At 50.8% G+C, this 6,000-nt stretch overlaps 1 protein-coding gene across 5 annotated transcripts in view; it reads right to left on the reverse strand.

The window, feature by feature from the left end:
- Positions 1 to 2,193, reverse strand: part of AKT3 (AKT serine/threonine kinase 3) — a 148,467-nt gene extending 146,274 nt beyond the window's left edge. For 2 of the 5 annotated variants that reach the window (XM_057414513.1, XM_057414511.1), the window contains exon 1: positions 1,735 to 2,177. The gene's annotated coding sequence lies outside the window, so the exon portion shown is untranslated. Of the gene's footprint in view, positions 1 to 1,268; positions 1,382 to 1,734 lie in introns of those variants that run through there. The other 3 variants (XM_057414509.1, XM_057414508.1, XM_057414510.1) reach the window with 3 other exon arrangements.
- Positions 2,194 to 6,000: the final 3,807 nt, after the last annotated feature.

Here is a 6,000-nt window from a genome sequence, read left to right on the forward strand (position 1 = left end):
AAGTCAAAATAAACTTTCTTCCCTATCTCATGTACACTCTTTCCACATTCCAGTGCAGAACAGCCAGAACCAGCCTTTACTGAAGCTGGCAGAAACAAGAGATCATGCATAAATGTTACTTGTCAAAAGTGTAGATCTACTGATTTGCATGCCTCTTGCCTTGAGAAATAAAGACCTGTATGCAAAACAGAGGGAACTGTGTTTCCCTATTAGCAAAGCTTCAGGGAAAGCAGAAGAGACTGCTGCATGTTTATCCAGTACTGGAAAAAAAGCTGGCAATGTAAGTATCAGGTCCATCATAACAAAACTCTTGAACAGAGGCCAAGTGAATCAAGTCAGAGATATGTTTTCATAAAAACAATGAGATGATGCAGATATGTACAAGTAGCCAGCCAACTGATTATTAAAGAAAAATATCTAGAATAAAGGACAAGAAATTCTTTATTCTAAATTCTATATTCTCAAATTATTCTTTAAATTCTTTATTCCTTTACAGCTATAAGAAAGTAAGTTTGGGGGAAGGAGTTTGGGGTTTTTTACATACACCCTTGAAATAACACATAATGGGAGAACGTGAACTGGCTATTTCACGCCTCTCAGATTCCCATCCCAAAGTAAACTCATCAGCACAGCTCATGTAAAGCAACCGACCAGCCTACAAGCCTGTCACTGCTCGTTACATCACGACTATTTGCATTGAAACTACGGTATATAACGGTGTGATCCAGTAACTTTTTGCTCAGCGGCGCTGTGCTGACCCGTCGGAGCAGCCCCGCACCACGTGTTCCCAGCATTCCTGACCGTGTCCCTGCACACCGGGGCACCCTAGGGCACCCATGTGCTCCGCCCCGCAGCAGCACCTGCGGACCCCGCACCGCGCCTCGCACCGCGCCTCGCCTCTCGCCAGGGCAGGGCAGGGCAGGCCTCGCCTCGGGGCAGGCCCCGCCGCAGGCCCAGCCCCCGCTCCGCAAGGCAGAGCTGCCGGTAGCCGTTAGCTGCCGGCCGCGCATCAACTTTAACATGTGGGCCGCGGCCTCCATGATGGCCGGGGTGGGCGGGGGGGCCGGTTTGTTTACTTGCAGCCAGAGCCGCCGCCGGCGGCAGCAACAGCAGCAGCAGCGGCGGCGGCGGCAGTAGCAGCATCACTTGAGGGAGGGAGGCGCTGCCATCAGCGGCCCGTCGGCCGTGCTGCTGTTCTTAGCGCAGGGGCGCGGGCACACACACACACACACACACACACACACGCACTCGCTGGCGCACGCACGCACCGAAGTTCCCAGCGGATAACACCGCTCGCAGCACCGCCATCCCGCCCCGCGGACACGCACCGCACACGCTCGGCCGCGGCAGGCTGGGGGGGGGAAGGGGGTACAGGTTGGCGCGCGCCCGGCGGGGAGGGGCCGCCGCGTGGGAACCGACGGCCCCGCGCAGGCAGCGCCCCCGGGCGCGCGCCCTGCCCTGCCCCTGCTCCCCCACCCCCCGCCCCGTTACATAACCGCTCCCCGCCCCGCCCTTCCCCACCTCAGCCCCGCGCCGCCGGCACGGCGACCCCCTCCCACCCCCCCCGGCTCCGGTCCCCTCCCTCCGCTCCCGCCCCGCCGGCAGCGCTAGGCCACGGGCGCCCGCGCCCCCGCCCCGCGCTCCCCGCCGCCCCCGGCCGCGCCACCGCCCCGCATCCCTTGGCGCGCCGCCGCCCAAGCGCCCCTCCGCCGCCCGGCCCCTCCCGCCCCGTACCTGCAGAGGCGGCGGCGCCGCGGGCGCTGCTGCGGGGCCGGAGGGGCGGCGGCGGCTTCGGGGGGAGAAGGGGAGGGAGGGCGCCGCTGCCTCCTCCCCTGTCCCCCCGCCGTGCTCGGCGGTCCCTGGCGGCCGGTGTCTCCGCGGGGGCGGGAGGAGGCGGCTCCGGCCCCAGGGCGCTGGCGGCGGCGGCCGCTACATGGAGCTGCGCGCCCCGCTACGCAGGGAGGCGCCCGGGCGGGCAGCGCGGCCGCAGCATCGATGCGCGGGGTCAGGAGGGCGGCGGCGGCGGCTCCCCCCAGCGCACTCACCCCGGAGCCGCCCGGGCCCCGCTCTCGGCTCCTCCCGCCGCCTCCGCCGGGCTCGTTATTGACTTTCAGGAAAACTCCCGACGTCACTGGCTCCCCCCGAGTGTCTCCCCCTCCGCGGCGGCGGCGACGGCGGCGGCATCCCCAGCTCTCGCGAGAAGCGCGGCGGGGACGGGGGGGCCGCCAGACAGAGCGGGGGGAGCCAGACAGAGGGGGGCGGCTGAGGTGAGGGTGGGGGAGGAGGGGGGTCGGCGGCTGCAGGCAGGGAGGGAGTGGGGAGGGCGAGGAGAGGCGGCCCGCCCGGCAGGCAGCGGCGGGAGTCGAACGGGGCGGCGTGTCCCGTCCCGCCGCCAAGCCGCGGGTGGGAGCAGAAGGATGGATGCTGGCGGCGGCGGCGGCCGGCACCGCGCCGGGATCTTATCTTTGGGCTGCCTTCGGGCGGGCGGTGCCTGCCAGGCCGGGAGACGGCCCGCCTGAGGCCGGGAGCCACCGCCGGGGGTCCTGCCCCTGGCCGGGGGCCACGGTGACAGAGCTGCCTCCGTCCGTCTCAGGACCAGAAGCGCGGCCACTGGCCCGCTTCCCGCTGCGGCTGGGACTAGCTGCGGCACGTCTGCTGCGCAAACCCGCGCGTTCGGCCCGGGGGTTATGTCTTTTGTTCTCGCTCTCACGCATGTACACACCCCCCTGCCTCCACGGGGTACCCGAAGCCGTCCACTTGGCTCTGCAAACTCTTCCAAGAATAAAACTACCAGTTACACCGCGGGAAGCTATAAGGCATCCCTCACTGAAGCGTGCAGCCGATGCACCAGCCTCCGTGTTGGTAAACGATCTGCAGACTTCGAGTTATCCCAGTGGGTAAACAAACACCTAGAGAAACCGTATATCACCGTTCATCAGCTCTGAGCTCCCTGACGTTGCCACGAGCAATACAGAAATTTGAAACATCAGTCCTCCTTTTCCCTGAGCCGCTACGGGGCTTCAGAGGGACTTTTTAGAGCATCTAAATAATCATATGAGTTGGCACAGGACTGGAAACTTGCCTCCGGGGGCAGTGAATCCTTTCCCTGCTGCGGCAGGCAACCACACCAATAATCCCATTCATAAATATGCTGAGTTTCCTCTCAGAAGTTTGTTTGCCGCACTGTTCTGGCTAGCAGGCTGCAGCCTAAGCTCGCCATACCCCTAATTCTGAAGAAAAGCAAGACTTATTTATTATTTGATTAACGCATCTTTTTGAAAAAGCAATTAAAAAGGACCTTGCCAAGCGTTACTTCCTTTCCCAGAACTTACTGCTTGGTCTTCCTCTTTCTCAGAAACACTTTACTAAAGTGAGTATCTTATCAACTATCAATATTTACAGAGAGCCATAGTATCAATTATTAAAATACGTTTGTTCACTAATGTCTCCTTTGCTCGTTGTGGCTATACTGCTCCTGAAAAACTAAAGGTGTAGTTCTTGGAACGTGCCTTCTGTTTGCTGCAATTCCTCTGAAGGACCCGGAACCTGAGGCAGGGTGAAATCTGTATGGGCAGTAGCTGATAGACTGCCAATCAACCGTTTGGGTGCCAAATGCTGAGTGTGAAATCTGGGCCCACCAAAAGCCATGGTGTTTGGTATCAGTCAGATTGGGAAGTTATGTTGAATTCCTGCTATATTAATTCCTGCCACTAACAGTCACAAATTTCTTTTTAGTAAAGTATATTTGTATAGCTGATCATCCTAGTTTATTTCTCATAATTTGCAAAAGCCACCCATGACATATAATTCTTTCTGATGACGGTAAGTTTGCTTACAGTTATAAACAGATACTTGGTGTAAATTGTCCTGGAAACTCTAACATAAAACCACATTTGGTTACATTATAATAAAAATGTAACATTTGGTTACATTCCAAGAGGAAAAAAAATAAACACTTGCACCTGGTAAAAATGTTTTTATTAGCAAGGACAACAAGGAAAGATAGTCTTTGACATTTTATTTTGTTGCAAATTTTTGTTGCAAAATGAAACAGTGGGCTGAACTCTGTCCTACTGACCTGGAGACTAAACATGCATTTTTCAGCAATACTTGATTAGGATAATTTTGATTTATCCCTACAGTATGGACAACCATTTATGGGCAAATCATTTTTTTGCTCAGTGTGAGTTTAAAATCAGATTCACCATCATCTTACTCCTTAGAACTCAAATATCATTGCTCTGTTTGGCAATTCATGGTGACTAGCTGCTCCTAGGTTTTTAATCCTGCTTAGCCTTATATATTTATCCCAGTGTGCTGAATCTTTTTTTTCTCTCTTTTTCTATTTTTTATTTGTATGGATTATTAAATATGCTCTATAAATAAACACTACCATGCAGAAATGTCTTTCTCTTTTTAAAGCATATAATAACTTTACTGCTTAGTATCTTGCTCCAAGGCTTCTGAATGATTTCTTGTAAAGAGTTAATTGCTGTAAATTGGGCAGAAATGACCCCCTGATTAATAACCAAATAGAGGCATACCTCTTTCAGAAATAACATGGCTGTGATGTACATACTGTGAACATAATGAGGTTGTAGGTTCTGCAGAAATAACATCATTTTGAGATTAATTACAATGTGACATGAATTTAATGAACATATTAACAGCATATGCTAATGAAGAAAGTATTGCAGTTCACGTGAGGACAATACGACTGCATGTACATTGGAGGAGAAATAGGAACCTCTGATGTTACATGTTCTAAATACAGAATTGTGAAACAAAGGAGATAAAACTCGTTCATTGTCATCTATGCTGGCACCACCAAGAAGGTTGATAAACTTTTACACGATCACTCGTAATCAGGGTTTCAACGGGAGCTAAAGGGACAACCTGCAGATAATCTCTATAAATTCTGTGCACTCTAAGGCAAAAAAGGGTGTACCTCTTGTTTCATTTAACATGTTTATGTTAAGCATTATCCCTACCAGAGTGATAGGGTCTACGACTACAGAGATATATGTCATGAAAACGAACAGTTAAATAGCAGAGAAGATTCTGCCTGCAGAACACCAGTTCTCTCCTCCTCTATGAATTACATTGCCTTCTGCTTAATTTCATTCCTTATTCTTCATGTCAGCTAATAAACTTGCTTACATGTAAGAATGTTTTTTAATATATATATATGCACATAACTTGAAGAATTAAAAAAAATTTAAAAAGCACAGCAGATCAGATGACAATAAATGGTTTTAAACCCCTATTACTGTCTGCTGTGTTGTTCTTCAAAAAGCACGCACATTATGAATGGAAACTAAGGTAATTAAAAAATTAAATTTGCTCCCCATAAATTGATGCCTAAAAAATATATTACAGATTTTGTTACAAAGAAGTTAAGGTGCTGCCTGCAAAAGTTGTGGCTTAAGTGTTACATATATGCATCGCTCTTTAAAAGCTGAAACTTGTCTATTAGTGAGCTTATGTTCAACTACTGCAAGGTGTGTACATGTTCAGGTAATGTTGATCTGTGACTGGATTCTCTATACTGTCATAGGCACACAGACGCTTCAGGACTTTCGACACTGCCATTCAAATTATAATCGTCTCTTGTGACAATTGGGTTCCTCACAACAAGAAAGAGTTTATTGTAAAGCTGCAGAATTCATATAAGACATGTAAGAAAAACATGGGCAGGGGATGTTGAAATCCACTGGATACTGGGAGGAAACAGAATTTACTGTTGTCAGTTCTTTTTTTCCTTTTCCTTTCTATTAGATTCACTCCTAAAAAACTTCATTGCTGTAATCTCTTTCTCCTCTGTCTTTACTTTCTTTGAGTCTCAGTTAATTTACTTTTGGCATTTCTGCCTCTTTGAGGCTGTCTTAGAGGGCAATATCCCACTCCACGTCCTCGGATATTTGTGATATGCTTAAATAAAAAACATGAGAGAGTCATTCATACATTTCTTATATGCAAAGAGTTGAGGGTCAAAAAATG

The sequence above is a fragment of the Pezoporus wallicus genome, unplaced genomic scaffold (genome assembly GCF_028554395.1).
Source record: "Pezoporus wallicus isolate ANWC-B61680 ecotype Strahan unplaced genomic scaffold, APGP_CSIRO_Pwel_v1 contig_8042, whole genome shotgun sequence".
Lineage (NCBI taxonomy): Eukaryota > Metazoa > Chordata > Aves > Psittaciformes > Psittacidae > Pezoporus > Pezoporus wallicus.